The sequence below is a fragment of the Nannospalax galili genome, unplaced genomic scaffold, assembly GCF_000622305.1.
Source record: "Nannospalax galili isolate Female #2095 unplaced genomic scaffold, S.galili_v1.0 scaffold3027, whole genome shotgun sequence".
NCBI lineage: Eukaryota > Metazoa > Chordata > Mammalia > Rodentia > Spalacidae > Nannospalax > Nannospalax galili.
In genome coordinates, this window is record NW_008355721.1 from 53851 (window position 1) to 71690 (window position 17840).

At 56.2% G+C, this 17840-nt stretch overlaps 2 long non-coding RNA genes across 3 annotated transcripts; one reads left to right on the top strand and one right to left on the bottom strand.

Annotated features, from left to right (window-relative positions):
• The first annotated feature begins 10374 nt into the window (after positions 1-10374).
• On the top strand, positions 10375-14000 carry LOC115067674. 2 transcript variants are annotated; one of them, XR_003847047.1, is made up of 2 exons: positions 10375-11666; positions 12806-14000. It is a non-coding gene; the product is annotated as an uncharacterized LOC115067674 (long non-coding RNA). The 2 variants fall into 2 exon arrangements; XR_003847048.1 differs by having other exon boundaries at positions 13192-14000.
• On the bottom strand, positions 12596-15161 carry LOC115067675. The gene is made up of 2 exons (XR_003847049.1): positions 14476-15161; positions 12596-14205 (listed from the first exon to the last, which is right to left on the bottom strand). It is a non-coding gene; the product is annotated as an uncharacterized LOC115067675 (long non-coding RNA).
• Between the last annotated feature and the right edge of the window lie 2679 nt (positions 15162-17840).

Genomic DNA, 17840 nt, shown 5'->3' on the forward strand with positions numbered 1-17840 from the left:
GCTGTGATCGCATGAAAGCGGCTCTGGCAGGTTACGGGGCGCCGCCTTGACCTTCATCCATAATTAAAGGCGCCGGGGCGGTGTGCAAAGAACCAGGGGAGGCCCAGGCACTGCGTCCAGCACCTGCCTTTGTTCACACCGGGGTCCATGTGCCTCTGGCACCTGAGTGCCCAACACGCCCCTTGGACACTGGCACCATCCAGTTCAATCCGGCCAGAGACGGCTCAGAAGGGTTGCAATACCGAGTGCTGAGTGCAAAACCTGCCCCAACGAAGGCAGTGACACAATAGGGATGCTCGGTGCTGAGTGAGGAGAATCTGCGAAGGCCTGCCGTGTGCACAAGCTGAGCACCCAGGTAGACATGCGTGCAGGAGGCCAGGGATGCATGCATTTGTACATCCCAAATGCACACAGGCCATCACAGCCCATGTCCATACGAGCACATGGCCTTGCACAAACGGTTCACACAGTCACAAGAACATGACACACATGCCTGTCTATGGATCACAAAACACAGCACAGGACATCCACACAGACACAGGTGTGTGGACAAGTCGCACAGGACTAAGAACCTGCAGACCTGCCAGTCATGCACAAAGAACTGTCATGTGGAGAACACACACACAGCCCCCAAAACACACATGTCCACAGAGCATTTACCATTATCAGCACCATCATCAGCGCCATCACTGCCACCATCACCATCATCGGCGTCATCACCACCATCATCACCATCATCGTCATCATCACCATCACCATCATCATCACCATCACCATCATCGTCATCATCACCATCATCACCATCGTCACCGTCACCATCCTCACCATCATAGTCATCATGTCAGGACAACCCGTGAACCGGAACAACATTCCGGCTCCCCTGTCCTGTCCACACGTCACTGTGGTTTGTAGTGATGTCACAGGTCCCCATCAGCACCATCACTGCCACCATCACCATCATCGACGTCATCATCACCATCATCACCATCGTCACCGTCACCATCCTCACCATCGTCACCGTCACCATCCTCACCATCATAGTCATCATGTCAGGACAACCCGTAAACCGGAACAACATTCCGGCTCCCCTGTCCTGTCCACACGTCACTGTGGTTTGTAGTGATGTCACAGGTCCCATGACCTTTGTCCTCTAGTTCTGTGACTTCCTGGTGACATCACGGGTCCCACATTTTCATCCTCGAATTTTCTGTGATTACCTAATAGGCCCCGCGTCTTTCTGAAGGATTTTCCTCACGTGCACACGTGGTCTGTGCGCACCGGTTGGGGCTGGAAACTCGCGTGTGCTCGGGTGCTTTGGGTCCAACCGAGTTGGAGTCCCGGCCTGTGCCTGGCCCGCGGGGCTGGTTGCGGCTGGTGGCAGCCGGTTCTGGCTAGTTCTCGGTGGTTGAGGCTGGTTCCAGCCGGTTCTCTCAGGACGCAGGCCCCGGAAACCCCTCCCGATCATCTGTGATCAAGAGGTGCAGACACTGCTGAAATATTCATGCCCCGTCGTCTTGGTGTGTTGCTCCCGGCGGGCACGGCCGCACTTTCAGGAGGGTCTGCACCGGGGGGCTGCTGGGACTCGAACCCGAGTCCCCGGCCCCGCAGCGAGTCGACCCGGTGTTCGGAGCTGCGTACCCGAGAGCGGTCTACACCACGACCTCCTGAGAGCGCAGAGCCCGCCGCCGCTCATCGTTCTGATAATCCGATTTGATGGTTGCAATAACGCGGCCGTGCGCACCATCTGCGCCCGCGGCGCGGATCGATGTGGGGGGAGCGTCCTCCGAGCCCGCGGCCCCGCCCGCCCCGCTCCCCCGGGTCCACGCCGCAGGCCGCCAACCCTCCTGTTTCTCTTTTCTCACTTCTGCCCTGAGCCCGCGGGGCCGGGAGCGCACTTTCCGGAGGATGCGGGTGGCGGCGGGTGATGTGCACGGTGCTCCTCCGCCGCCTGCCAGTCGGGAAGTCGCTCATTTCCATCTAAATGGAGCGACTCATTTCCACTCAGTCGTGTCACGCTGCTGCTGACAGGCGGCGGCGGGAACTGCCGGGCCCAGGAGCCCCCGGGGCCATCGACGTCACCGTCAGCGGCTGTCAGAATCCGCCAGACACGACGCTCCTGGGGGGGGGATCATGTGCAAAGTGGCTTTTTATTATTCACTTTGCAAACGTGGCTTTTTATGATCCACTTTGCAAAGTAGGTTTTTATTATTCACTTTGCAAACTGCATCAAGCAGGGCCGTGTGCACACGGGGCTCATTTCCCTCACAGAACCCGGGAAAACGGGATTCGTTGTGACACCCACTGGGTCCCATCGGCCCCCGGGGGTGCAGGGTGCAGGGTGCATGCCCTGCGGTCCGCCCCGGACTGGCACCTAACAAAGGAAACAGAGGCAGTCAAGAAAAACCACACTCCGCGAAAGGGCTGGGTTGGAAGTCGCCCAGACAAGCAGCGGAGATTCCCGAATCCTGGAACTGTGCACCAGAGTACTGGCAAACCTCGCAGGGCCTCCTTTGCACACCGCTCATAGGCCTGAGTCCTGGTTGGCTTTATGACATGGTGCAGGTGCTCAGAAAGGCTGTGTGCAAGTGCAACCTGTGTGAGTGCCGTGTGCAACCAGTGAGTGCCGTGTGCAGTTTGAGTGTGTGCAACTTATAAGCCATGTGTAACACGCAAGCCATGTGTAACACACCGGAGTGCTGTGTGCAATGAGTACCACGTGCAATGTGTTGAGTGCCACGTGTGTGTGAGTGCCATGTGCAATGTGAGTGCCCTGTGGAAAACATGTCACTTTTGCTTGCAATGCAGTGTCCTGTGCACCTGTGTGTAGGTGCCGTGTGTAGCCTTGTAGGGCTGTAGGTGAGTTCCTGGGTCTGAGGCCCTGGGTGCCTTAAATGGAGCCGTGTGACCGCAGGGTCGATTGCCTGCCCAGTGACACTTTCTGGAAGGTTTGCATGAAGATGGCATCAAGCCAGTGTGACAGGGCTGCCCACAAGTGTTGTATGCACTCAGCATGGACAACAGGGGTCAGTTCTAGGCCTGGGCTTTGTGGATACACACCACGACCCTCTATTCTTCCGTGTCTCTGTTAGTCAGAACCCAGGTCCTTTTCATGGCTTTATACTCTTCCTCCACATCTATTTTATACAAAACCCGGTTCCTTTCATGGCTGGGGAGTCCTCCTCCATGTATATACCAAGATCCTCCCCAAGGGCCCTCAGCCCTCCACATCTTTAGTCCTTTGGACTGTGACAGGAAGACTGAGGGCAGCACCAGGTCTGTTCAGGTGGAAACGGACTTTGGGGGTCTGTCCTGCACCTGAACCTGACCCACTGGGCCTGTTACGTGGCCTGAGAGCCACAGGGACCCCACCCCCACCCCCACAGCATCCTGAAAGTGCCACATATTGATGGAATCAGACAATCTGAGCCGAGTCCAAGAGTCACTGAAGCTTTGTGAGGCAGGAAAACAAATCCTCCTGAAAACCACGTTGGGGGGTGGGGGGAGCGACAACACGACATCATTAGCCGTGACAGCGGCCGCGTGGACATCATGACAGTCACTGGCCCGAATGTCAGCGCATACATTTGCCTCTCTGACCGGCCATCTTTCAGGAGGGCTGGCGGCACCTGTTGACGCGGTAATTGGGTGTCAGCGACCCAGCGCTTCTGTAGATGAGGTGGGAACCATGGACACCAATTCCCGGGAGGGCCATTATCCTGCTGTGACTGTCGCATTAAAATAGCCAGTGCAGGCCGGTCCACACAGGGCCAGGACAGTCTAGTCCGGTTCAGGCAGGTCCAGGCCAGTCCAGGAGGAGTGCAGACAGGTCCAGGCTGGTCCAGGACAGTCCAGGAGGGGTGCAGGCCAGTCCAGGAGGGGTGCAGGCAGGTCCAGGCCAGTTCAGGCCAGGTGCAGGTTGGCCCAGGCCCTTGCAGGCAGATTCAGGCCGGTTCAGGCTGGTTCAGGCAAGGCCAGGCTGGCGCACACAGGTTCACGAAGGTCCAGGCTGGTTCAGGCAGGGCCAGGCCGGTACAGGCAAGTACAGGCTGGTGTACACAGGTCCAGGCAGGTCCAAGCTGGTTCAGGCAAGTACAGGTAGATCCAGGCCAGTGAAGGCCAGTGAAGGCAGATCCCGGCAAATTCAGGCTGGTTCAGGCAGGTCCAGGCTGGTGCACGCAGGTCACACAGGTCCAGGCCTGTTCAGGCAGGTTCAAGCCAGTCCAGGCCGGTTCAGACAGGTCCAGGCCAGGTCAGGTAGATCCAGGTGTTGCCCCCTCCCAGCCTGACCCGGGTTTGCACACACACCCACAGATGTGCACAAGTCTCTGTGTTTCTATTTTTGGAAAATTCTACTGGGCCAGGGACACAGCTCAGTGGCACATGCAAAGCCTCTGGTCAGCAGGCGTGTGCAGACGGAGTATGAATGGGGTGACTTTCAGGTCTAGCACTGTGTCCTCACGTACAGGAGCTCGTCCCTTCTGAGATGTACTCAACCCCAGTACTGACATAGCGACAATGGATATGGAGGGGACCCCGCCCCACCCCAGGCTCTGAACACTGACATCTCTCAGCTTCAACAGGGGCCAGAACATCCTCCAGAAACAGCTGGGGGACTCCGATGCTGTTGTGCACAGTGCTCTCCGTACAGCACTCCTGTACACAGTGCTCCCATATTGCTTCTCACACAGTGCTCTTGTGCCTAGTGCTCCTCCCACAATGCTCCTTGGTTCTATATAAACATTTACTACATGGTGGCTCAGGTGTGTCTCTCAACCATGGATGAAGTTGGAGTCCAATGGGATATTGTACAGTGGGGATTAGTGGGAGGAAGTGATGTCACAGGGGCGTGTCCTTCAAAGGGCCACTGGAACCCCAGATTCCTTGCCTTTTTCTTAGATGTATAGTATTCATCAAAGGCTGTTTTATGGAAGGTTTGGTCCCCACTGGTCGGCTTTGGAAGGCAATTGAATCATGAGGGCTCTCACATAATCAATGAGTTCATCCATGGAAGGATTCCTAGATGGATGGGATATCGGAAGGGGTGGAAACTTAGGAGGCAGCGCTTAGTGGGAGCAAATGACATCCCAGGGGTGTGACCTGCAAGGAACCACTGGGCACTCAGTCTCTTCTCTCTGCACTTACTGTCTACCATGAAGTCAGCAGCTCTGCTCCACCCCATTTAAACTTATGCAGTCCTGAACAAGATCATGGAAACATATACAGTCATGAAAAAGATCCATGAAGCCTGAACAAGATCACGGAAACGTATATAATCACAAACAAGACGCATGGAAACTTATGCAGTCCTGAATAAGATCCATGGGAGGCACAGAGCTTGGATTTATGAGCGGGGGAGGGACGGTCCCCTGGGACACGAACATATTCTGTGTAAAATCTGTTCCTATACAAACAGAAATCGTGAATAAACATGAAAAGAAAGGAAAATTTGCATGAATTAGCATAAATTAGCATAAATTTACATTGCCAGCTAAAATCCTCAGGAGACTCATACACCATTTGGAAACAGCGCCTGAGTTCTATGTTTTCAGGAAACTTCTCAGACCACTGGTGCTGAACTAGATGCTGCACTAGGTGCTGAACTGTCCAGCGAAAGGAAGGACTTCCCCTGGAAGACTCAACAGCATCCAGCAAGCACCTTCTAATGGGCCTGAGTTCCCACAACGCCCCTGGCACGGCCAGCAGAAGCCTTTGTGATGCTAAGAAGGCGCTTGTTGGGAGAACTGGCTGTGGCTGGAGGCCCGAGGGGGTGGGACCCCCAGGAGCAAGACTTAATCCTGCTAATCTGGCCTGAACTGGATCTGAGCCCCCACCGCCCTACTCCCCGAGGGGACCCCGGGCCTCGGGGCACAAAGGTTGCCAGAGTCACTGCCGAGGCTGAGCTGAACAGAGAGGACATGGCACAGCACCAAGCACCCGGCACCTAGCATTCACCACCCAGCACCAAAAGACCAGCCACACGCAGGGGTGTGGAGGGAGCTGACCCCATGCGCACATCACCATCCACATGGGGGTGGACACAGCTACTGCATCACGGAGCCTTCCAGCACCCGACAAACCAGAGTCACGAGGAGGGAGGGTCAGCGCTCTGTCCTGTGGCTCCCAGGCCTTGGGTGACGTAGAGCATCATGGGAGCACGTGGGGGACCAGAGCTACTGATGTGGCGGAGAACAGGAAGTAGAGACGGAAGAGACTGAAGAGACGTGTCCCAGTGTCCCTATTTGAGGGCACGCCCTGTGATGCCGCTTTCACCCGTGTGGCCCAGCATCCTGATTTCCGACTGACCTACGCAACCAATGAGGAACCCGGTGATGACGTCAGAGCCCTCAGGCTCCCATCACCTCTTGGGCTGCGGCAGGGCTTGGGGGGCTCCCCGTGCCCCTTAGGAATGTTATATATCCAAAAACGGAAAGAGAAGAGAGGGGGGGTCCCCTGTGTCTGCTATGACATGCCGATGACGTCACTTCCCCCACTCGTCCCTGTCTCCCACAGCGGCCTCAAGGCCCCCTGACACAGTCGAGGTTGTACTGGTTCTTCGTATAGGAGGCGCTAGTTCTTGGTGATCCCCGGAAGCCGCATAGATGAATCTGTGGCCTTCCTGTGGGTGCCAACGAGTCTCGAGACTTGGCGCAATAAAGGCCGGAAGTCTGTTTAATCCCCCAAAACGGAAATGAAACTTTAATGAGGCGACGAGGTGGAGAATGCAAATGGCGACCCCGTGACGCGACCTCGTGACGTCACTCCTTGTGGGAAACCGGAAATCAATGCCAGGGTCCGACCTAGAGGTAATGAATTAAGTTACATACTGGCAGAAAAGACACGTCAGCGCATCGCCTGCTAGTGCGCGTGAAGGTGCTGATGGTGCTGAAAATGGGGCGGTGGAGAGTCTCAGTTTCCCCAAGTCACCAAACTGGGTTCTTGGTGGTCGGTGACCCTGCACCCACACTTTCAGGAATATATGAGTTTTGAACCCAGAACCCGGACTATGCAACACCCCCCCTACCCCTCTCCAGGGACAGGGCAGGCTGCACTGAAAGCCCAGTGAGGCTCCGTGCCATCTGCTAGGGACTCAGCACAGCACTGCAAGGCACAGAGTCGATGTGAAAACAAGTACCCAGAACTGGGAGAGCGGGGGCGGGGGGTGGGGGGGGAAGAGATCCCGGACGCCCAAGGAGGAAGTGGAGCCACAATCGGAAGCAGAGCCTAGAACCGGAAGTAGACATCCGAACCGGAACAGAGACCCTACTGGAAGCAAAGACCAGAACCGGAAGTAGAGGCCAGACCCGGAAGCAGATACCGCACCCCACGTTCTGTGAACTTCCGGCCTGCATCCCTGCACACCCCAGGGAAATCAATTGATAAATAAATAGGAATCGCAGCACCGCGCGGCCAGGACTTTCAGGAGGATTGGGGAAATGCTGGGGTCGAGCAGTAGTCGGTCGAACATCGGGACGGCGCTGATCGCCGCACCTGGAGCAACGGGCCGTGTGCAAACCGGGCCCCGGGTAGAGCGCGGCTGCAGTGCTCGCTGTGACAGACGGGGTCGTCCCCTGTCAGGCGCGTGGCCCCCGCCGCTCTGCCCTTCCCCTTTTCTCCCCGCCTGGACGCGGCCTCGCGACCCCGCATTCTTTGCACCCGGCGCGGATTGGCTTTCATGTGGCTAAGTGCTGTCACATGTGCGGGGGAGGGGAGTGCACACGGCACACCTGCAGCCTCCTGAAAGGCGCGGGGTTGGGGAGGGGGGGAGCGAATTCAGCGCATTCATCACAAAGACTTAGCAAACTACCGGGACCCCGGGATGTTAGAGCCGGTTCTTCCATCCCAGGCCCCGTCCGGGCTGACTCAGCCTCGCTGCCCTGAAAGCCGGACTGAGCTCCGGGTGTTCGCGGACCTACTTGGCCTCCCCGTGCCGCTCCCGCAGTGCCGGTTTCAGCAACGTGCGCGCCACAGGGAGTTGAGGACGATCTGCAGAGTTTCCTCCTCAGAGCCGGGACGATGCCGCCCAGGACTAGAGGAGCAGGACCCTAATCCAGGGGGGAATCCCGGGGTACCGGGGCCATGGGCAGGCGGTTTGAGCTGGTCTGAATTGACTTGAGCCAGGTTTGACCTGATTTAACCTGGTTACAGCTGGTTTGAGCCAGTTTAGATTGACTTGAACCGGTTTGACCTGTTTAGAAGTGGTCTGAACCCGTTAGAACTGCTTTGAATTGGTTTCCGGCCTCGTGGGCCTCATGCTACTAAAAGCCTGGTCTTTCAGGCACATCTGCACCAGGCCCCAGATTGTTCAGGAGGACTAGCAAGGGGCAGAATTTGAGCTCCCCATCCGCTGGAAGCTGTCGGTCGGGGTGCCGGGTGCTGACAATCGTGGGGCCCTGCCTCAGTTTACCCAGCTGGGGTGGAAGTGAGAAGTGGGGATGCTACTGAAAACTGACCTGAGTGGGCCAGGTCCAGCGCCAGGGATTCCATTCTTAGAGCACATCGGACTTTCTGGAGGCTGTGCTGTGCCAGGCGTGTGCTCTGAGACATTCCTCCAGCCCTTTGGGTGGGATTTGTGGCACCCACCAGCTTGTTCTTGCCAGCGTAGTACTCCATCCTGTGGATGAGACTGTTGGTTTGTAGCACACAGGTATGCTCTTGTCCCTGTAGTAGTCCATCCTCTATTTCAACCCCTCTTATTTGGCCTGCTGCCCCCCCTTGGTGCTGACAGGTACAATCTCAGTCCCTATCTGTGCATGTCTCAAGAGGGTTTGTAGACTCAGATTCATGAACCAAAAAACCAAAACTTGTCCTAAGAACACCTTCCTGAAAGTGTTCCACGGAATAGACTGGACCCATTCGGCTTGATCCCTGGCACTCTGTTGTCTTTTGTCAGGACCCATCAGCCTCCTGACAGTTGATTGCTTTGGTCTGAGGACTGGGGGGACGGAGTACCCCGGGGCTGGGTGTGTGAAGATGTGGCAGGCTCAACTTCCTGAAACGCACACACCCGCACAATCTTGTCCTGGCATCTGCCAGTCACTTAATTACTGAGCTGGGTGCTGACAGCCGGGTTCACTCCACTCAGGCGGCTGTGTGATGTCCTCAGGCGAAGAAAAGAGCTCCATAAGTAGTGGGAGGGGCGACCAGCAACCTGAGCTAAAAATAGACCATCAGTACCGAAAAGGATGATGGGAAGTGACAGCAGAGAGCCAGCAACATGGACAGGAACACAAGTCATCACCCGGCAATGCATGATGCGTGATCCATCATCATCATGACATCATCATCATCCATCATCGTCGTTGTGATGACATCATCTCATCACCATCATCGTGACATCATCATGATGGCTCCATCACCATCATCATCATCCCGATGACATAATCATCACCATCCATGACTTTGGGCCTACCTACGGTGAGCAGAGCATCATGGGAGAACCGGTCACTTCTGGATGCCCCACAACACATCTACAAGAACTCGGGCCCCTGTTATCAAATCGACAGTGATCGGGAACTTGAACTCTGGTGTGCTCGGTGATACCCCACTTGTCCATCTCATACCCATGCCAGCTACTGAGTCACAGCACCCATCATCAGGGGCTGTGACTGCTCATCAGAAGGAGGACACTGCAGAGTTCACAATGCAGTGCAACCTCCACCTGGTTCCGGAACATTCCCATAGCCCTCAGCACCCGTGACTGGTGACCCACTTCCTATTTGTGAGCACTTCGCATATCCTCCTGTGCCTGCTCTGTCTTGTCAGCTCCCGATGTCCTCAAAGTCCATTAGATTATAGCTTTTTTTCAGTTTTCTTCCTTTTGATGGCTGTGTAGTATTCCAGTGCACGGTCAGACATGATTCTATATCAGTTGAGTATGTTTCTTTTCTTGGCTGTGTAATATTCTGTCCTGTGGCTGGACATGATTCCATAAATATCAGCGGATACTCACAGGAGGGGCAAAGCTCCAGATCTCAGAGAAAACTGTCTCCACACACGTGTGTGTACGGCCTGTCCTATCTCCTGCACGCACCTCCAACCCCCACCCCGGTTTTCCCACAGATTTGTCACTTGTGGTTGCAGGAGCTCAAAGAAGGAGCACCACCCGCCGCTGTGGTGCTGTCACCGCCAAGCTCAGTTATTTCAAGAAGGAGCCTTAATTCACTTTGCTTGTGACAGCGGGTGCTGGGACTAAATACAGCCTGTGCGGTTGTTTCTTTTTAAGCGCTGAGTGCAGGGGGAGCAAACGGCCTTCAGAGTTGTCCAGCTCCGGAGCCGCTGCTTCCGCCTGGAGTGACGCAGCCGGGCGGGGGGCGGGGTTAGAAACCGCCGCGGGACGAGTCCTTGAACCTCCCCAGTGCCGTGGGACCCTAGAAACCGCCCCCCGTGGTCCAAACTGGGTGATGGTGCCGGAAGGGTGACTGGGTGCTGGGTAGTCGGTCCCCAATGCCCTCCCGGGGTGGGGGGTGCGACACGGAGCCGAGATGACCGGGACACCCACTCGGTGCTGAGGCCGCGAGACCTCGGTTCTCGGAAGTGCTCAGCAGACAAATGTCTGACAATTAAAAATAATTGGGCCCGCGCGGTGCCTGCCGGGAGCGGGGGCTGCGCGGGAAGCCGCCGGGCGGGGGGCGGGGGGCCTGGAAACCGCCGCAGCCTCCCCAGCTAATTGATTCCCGATTACTCTCGGGTCCCAGGCGCTGTTGACACAATTAAACACCATTAAAAACCGGCTCGTTCCGGCTGCCGGCGACGCGGGCCTCGGAATCCGGCTCTTGCCAGTTTCTTCTCACGAATATTGAAGTAACCGTCCACCAGAGATGCTCCCCCAGGACTCCGGCGTATGTCATGACGTCACGTGAGTCGTCACGGCGTCGAGCGGACGTAGACGGCCCTAGAAGCCCGGGAGGTGTGACGTCACGGGTGCCGAACACCGCAGGCCCGGTGATGACGAAGGTTTGTGCATATCGCGGGGTTTTACCCCAGACCCTGGTTGGACTTGGCCTGGGGGGGGGGCGTGAAACCGCCACCGTGTATCTGGTGCCCACTAGGTGGTGCTGAGGGCACGATGACTTTCGGCTGCATCCAAGACAAATGGGGTGCTGGGTCCCGGTCCCCGTTTTCTGGTACAAAATTTCTAACGTGGACAGACACCCAACCGGAACTGGAACCTCCAGGCCCGTCCCCTCACCCATCCACACCTGTCAATCAAGGACCTCAGCCGGTCACACTTTGGTACAGGTGCTGGGATGGGTCAACACAGCAAGACCAGCTCCTGCTGCACGGTCCACATCGGAAAACTATACAGCACTGAAGAGGAAGTCCTGATTGCAGGTTTGAGTCTGGGGGCACCTTGTTACCTCCATAGCCGCGGCTGACTGATACAAACTGGTTTTAATTAGGTGTCCGAGTGTGAGCAGCACTGGGTGGAGGCCAGAAGAGGCCTGCGGAGCTCCTGGAGCTGGGGGTTCCAGAGGTTGTGGGAAATCGTACTGTACACAGCACCATCAAGTACTGATCAGGAGGATGTGCCGGTCAGCTGTGTCCCGTCCGTGCCTCAGTTTCCCTGACTGGCACCGAGCCATGGGCAAAACGGTACCCAGGTGTGCAGACATCATGCCATCAGTTCGAGGGCTGGAGTCACATGTGCCGGTTTTCTCTGGGTCTCTGTGAGTACTTAGTACAATGAATCCCTCCAGCAGGAACAAGTGCACTGTGCCATGTGAATGCTTCAGAACAAGTCTAAACATGGGTGCTGGGGACTTGGTACAAGGAGACAGTCATGAAAAATGATAATCAGTGCATCAGTAACAGAATGAGACAGATAATCGATTGACGATGAGATAAATGGAGACAGACGAACATACGTGACGCAGCATGGCACATACATGATGCATGTTAACAAGCAGACGCGTGTGTGCATGAGACATAGATGACGATAGGACCAATGGATGGAAGGTGTGTGGTCATGGATAAACGAGAGTGGATGGCTGGATGGCTGGATGGTGAATCAATTGCAGATGCAAGGATGGGCCACAGCCCAAGAGCAGCCACAGCCAGAGCTTGGAGTCCACAAGTGGCTTCATCATGTGACATCATATGACATCACCACTCATATGACATCATCACCACATAACACCATCATTCTATGACATCATCACCATAGGACATCATTCACCACCATCATACATCATCATCCACCACCACCTGTCATTCACCACCACTATCATGACACCATCCATCATATCATATATATGATATCATCACTCAGTATCACCACCACATGACATCATCCAACATCATCATAATCATCCTCCCTCCTCTTCTCCCCCTGTCCCTGCCTCCCTCCCCATGCCCACCTCATCCTTCTTCCTGGCTGCCTAGTACTCTACTGAGAGCATATACACAGGTGTGTGTGTGTGTGTGTGTGTGTGTGTGTGTGTGTGTGTGTTGGGTTGAGGTAGGATTAATCACAGAGCTTGTACCAGCCCCACTGGAGGATTCACTGCTCCCCTTCAGGTTCTTCATTAGCTCCCGGGCCGCTCTCAGTCCTCCCCCCATTCCTTAGGCCCTCCTCATGCCCCTTTTCACAGCTGTCTAGTATTCCAGATCAGAAACACAGCTCAGTTTTCTGTGGAAACATGCAGGTGCCCCCTTTTCAGAGCTGTATTGTATTTCCCAGCACCAACACAACTCAGTTCTCTACGGAAACCCACGAGGTCACCTCCACTTCTTTCTGGTCTGGCCAGGGCTCAAAGCCTCGGACTGTGTCACCCTAGAACCGTCCCTTCCTTTTACTACTTTCTAGGTCTGTTTCCATCCCTTCATTCTAAATAAAGAACAGTCGCCAGCAAAGGAAAAAAGACAAAGGTTTCTGCGAGCAGCCCGAGCCTGGAAGTACTTAACCCCCCTTTTTCTAACTTTGCACTCGGTTCCCCTTCAGCAGCTCTGACATCATAGCACGTCCTTAAACTTGTCCCCAGTTCGTCTTTCATTCGGCTGCTATTTCAAATAAGTAGAAGTAAACAGTGGATAAACAAAGGCAGCCAAGCCGAGGACGCGGGTCCGACCCCCGGAACCCCGGGCTTTTGAAAGCAACATGGCGACGTTTGACGACTGAATATTTGTGATTTCACGGAACCGCTGATCGTCAGTTGATGAATCCACAAACTTCCCGGTTTTTGTCTCTTTCAGGATTTTGAGCAGTGGGTCATGTGCAAAGACTCCACCGGCCGCATTTAAACAGGGAATAAACTGGACTGAGCCGGCGTGGGTGGCCCCGGGGCCGAGCACCGTCCTGTCATGCCTCCGCCCCCGCAGCCCCCGCCGCCCCTGCCGCCGTGGACCTGATTAGGGGCCAATTTACAGCCGTGAGTGCGCCCGGCCCGCTAATGTTTCCTGACACTTTCAGGAGGGTCCGCTCGAGACCTCTGGCCGGGAGAGCGTTGCCCTGGCAACGGGTCCCACCGCCGGCCCGACCAGTCGGATGCGGATCTAGACAAGTTTGCACCCCGCCCGCTGGGTTCCTTTTGTTTCGCTGCTCTATTGTGTATGGATTTAGAGTGTGGGTGCTGCCCTGGGTGTGCGCGCCCTATGCACACGGCCACGGTGCGTGTGCAAAGCCTGCGAAGATGTGAACAGGGACATGGTGCCGGGTGCAAGTGCTGGGAGCATTTGTACATGGTGCCGGGTGCAGAAGCAGGGAGACTTGCACAGGGACCTGGTGCCATGTGAAAGGCTGCGAAGATTTGTGCAGGGTCCTGGGTTCAAAAACTGACATCGTTTGCACAGGGACATGGTGCTGTATGCAAAACTCGAGCCGATTTGCACAGGGGCACGTTGTCACGTGCAGAAACTATAAGGCTTTGCAAAGATACATGGTGCTGTGAGGATCTGCACAGTGCTGTGTGCAAAAGGTGTAAAGACTTGAACAGGGACATGGAGCCTTGTGCAGAAGCTGCAAGATTTGCCCTGACATGGAGGGTGGGGCTTGTCGGGGAGAGCACAGCCCTGGTCCCTCTGCAGCGCCTCGTGACCTCACGCCTTCCTGGTGTGGTTCTGGGTTCAGACTGCACCGTCCAACACGGGGTCTGGAATTCCCGCTCCTCGGCTTCCCCGACGTCGGGAGATGAGAACCCACTGAAGTCCCTCGACTCTACCTTTCCCTGCGGCAGTGGCCCCACTGCTGCCTCCATATGTAAGCAGCACCTAGGAACCAACAAGAAATCTGCTCAGCCCTGCAGGAAGTCAGATTCCTGCCAGCTGCTCTCTCCTCATCCAACTGAAAACAGCCTGTCCCAGCTCTTGCAGTAATTCCCTGTCTGGGTTCGACGTTCACATGTTGCACAGGACCCATTCCTACAAGTCAGTTTGCACAGGGCCCACCCCTCAGGGTCCCGTGTTGCACACAGCCCACTCCTGATTGTCCTGCACTGCACATGGCCCACTCCTTAGGGTCTCACGTTGCATAAAGCCCACCTCTCAGGTTCACATGTTGCACACGGCCACTGCTACACGTCAGAGTTTGCATATGGCCCATTCTGGAGGAGTAGAGACTGCACACGGCCCACTCCTCAGGCTCACATGTTGCACATGGCCCGCTTCTCAGGGTCTTATGTTACAGACGGCTGACACAAATCTGGAGAAGCAGAGTGAGCCGAGACTCAACCACCTCATCTTTGCACAAGTCACCGTCACACATCACCGTCATATGTCACCCGGACCCCCTCAGTCCACTGATGTGCATCGATTATTGCTGGAAAGACAGGTGAGAGCTGATGGGTTGATTATTGATATAGTGACAGACACAGATGACAGAGGTGATCCCTCACTAGGCGCAGTCAGTCGAGTATTGAAATCCCGATGACAGGTGCCAGATGGGGGTGCAGATGACGCCACCTGTCACTTACCTGCCTAGTAAATGACGTCACCTGCCACGCATTATCTAATAAAGGATGTCATTTACTATGTATCTGTCTGATGACATCATGTGTTACACCCTGCGTATCTAATCAATGGTGTCACCTGTCAGGTATCTGTCTGATGATGTCATCTTCCACATATCTGCTTAATAAATCACATCATGACCACGAAGCTATGTCCCACATGACGTCACCGACCCCTGATATGCCCCCAGGCAGCTGTCCATCATCTGTTGGCCTGTGTATCCATGTCTCCCCACATGTCAGTCACCTGTCAATCCATCACCTCCGCAGATCAGTCATCCTCACGCCCCCTCACCAGTCAGTCCTGCACCTCTGCATCCACCTAGCTACGACTCAGTCCCCAGCACCCCCACGTGCCACACAACCCTGAGTAGCCCCATGCCCGTACCCGCCGACAGTCCTGCCTGGCGGAGTAGTTCACAGGGGAGAACGAGGCCAACCCACATCCACGTCCACACTGCAGACCTCAGCCCCACGGACCGGCACCCGAATAAAAGTCGGGTGTCAAATACGAGCCGTTGGAGGGTGAGGGGGGCGGCGGGGGGGCGCAGACCCCGGGTGGGGTCGTGTTCAGCACCCGGATCGCGTGCCCTCCTGCCCCACCACCCGTCAATCCCTGGGCTCCTCACACCGCGGTTCTGACAGGACCCGGCACCGGGCGCCGATTCCGGATTCATCCGGTTCCTTCCAAACCACTTTGGCTCCGTCAGTGCTGACAGGTGCCCCGGGGCGGCCGGGGGCGGCAGCGGCCACACGCAGACCGGAAGCGTGGCCCGGTCCGGGTCCGTCCCTCCCGCGGGGCGGCACAGGGCGGGCGGAGCGCAGGGTGCTGGCAAGGCCGAGCTGAGTCTCCGGCCAGCTGCTCGGGCCGGGGGTGGAGCACGTCGCCCGCGGCGTCGCCCGAGGCCAGGACGAGCCCCCCCTCCGCCCCTGGGCGGCCCTGGGCGGTTCAAGTCGGTGCTCGTTAGACAGCGAGGCCCCGCCCCCGCGGGTGATTGACGGCCGCAGCTGTGGGCCAGAGCGCGAGGGGGCAGGGGAGGACCCGGACCAGGTTCCAGACCGGGACGCAAGAAGGTGCTGTTTGCTCGGTAGCTCTGACTGGTGCTCTAGCCAGGGCAGGTTAGACAGAGCTTCACCATCAGAGAACCGAGCTGCAGCACTTTTAGGACGCTTACCCAGAATCCCGTGCAAACCTGGACACAATAAGGTGCTGTTTGCTTGGTGTTCCAGACCGGTTGGACACAGCTTTGCCATCACAGAACCGACCTGCAGGACTTTCAGGATGCCTTCCCAACACCGAAGAGTAACGTGGACAGAATCGAGTGCTGTTTGCTCGATTGCTTGGGCAGGTGCTGCTTGCTTGGTTACCCAGGCAGGTACTGTTTCCTTGGTACGCGGAGAAGGTACTATTTTCCTGGTGTTCCAGGCCAGTTGGACACAGCTTTGCCATCACAGAACCGAGCCGCAACACTTTCAGGACGTGGTCCCAACACCCATGAGTAAGCTGGACACAATAACGTGCTTTTTGCTCGGTTCCCTGGTCCGGTTGGAGCCAGCCGCGTCGTCTGCTCCCACCAAGTCTTCGCGGACCCCGACCCTGGGAAGCGTCTGGGGCCCCGAGCTGCAGCGTGGACTTTCAGTAAGATGAGCTCGGGGTTTGGTCCCTGAAACTTCAGAGGCCACGCAGGGAAACCGAGCAGAGCCGGTGTGATCCCGCAGGACGCTGGTCCCGGCGCCATCAGACCCCCTGGGAAAGTCGCCAGAGCCGGGTGTTGGGTCAATCAAGGAACAGAGTACAAATCCTCGTGTGGGGTCATCGACTGACTATTCAACGTTGGGACTTTCTGCAGGATGTGCAGCGGGAAGTTCCAAGTAGGATCTGTGGAGGAACCGAGGCGCGGCTGCACAAACACTGCAATCCTGGGTCTGGGTGAACCCAATATTCTGACGGGTGCTCAAGTTTAAGTACCTCTGGGACCCGTGGTTCCACAAAAAGCCAAAAAGGACTGTAGTGGAGGAAAAGTCCTGAAATCAGGGCTGCATACTATTCCACCGGGGCACTGACGTCCCCATCCGGTCTTATGTCAGCCTCCTGCACCTGGTGCAGTGGCCTCAACGTTACCCAGAAGCCCAAGCTCGTGCTTCCATCTTCTCCATTCCCTCCCCGCCCCCCCCACCAGCCGGAAGTTGCGGGAGGCGGGAGTCCTCCTGCCTTACCTTTCAGGACTGGGTCCGTGTGTCCGGGGTCCCATTGCAGACTCAGCGTTGGTGCTGTCGGTGCTGTTTGCTGAGTCCCCACCCAGCTGCACATTCAGCCAGAATGACTTGGATTTTTTTTCAGGAATGTAATGGTGGGCCCCAGCGCAGGGCTTGCCTGGGGGTTTGGGCTGTGGCTTCCAGGGTGCTTGTGCAGAGTCCCCCTGAGCGAGGCCAGGTGTAGGGAGAATAGTGCAGAGACTAGGTTACAGAGGCCGAAGGGCAGCAAAAGGCCAGGCGGGAGGCCCGGGTCTCTAGTCATAGGTATATGACGTCAGGTGTCACAGCTGAGTGCCCCGGGATGCCAGGGTCCTTATGCTGTATGTATATGACGTCGGACATACAGTTGAACGCACTGGAATGCCTGGATTCGTGTCGTATGTATATGACATCAGGCATCCCAGCTGAATGCATCACAATGTCTGGGTCCCTACCTCACAGTATATGACTTCTCGATAGGCAGGTCCTGGAGCCGTGTGTATATGACATCAGACGTCCCAGGTGCGTGCCTCAGAATGCCTGGGTCTCTGCGATATACCTATATGACGTCAGACGTCCCAGCTGAAATCGAAGGAAGGCCCGATCCTATGTCATATGTGTATGACGTGACGTCAAACGTCCCAGTTGAATTCCCTGTAAGGC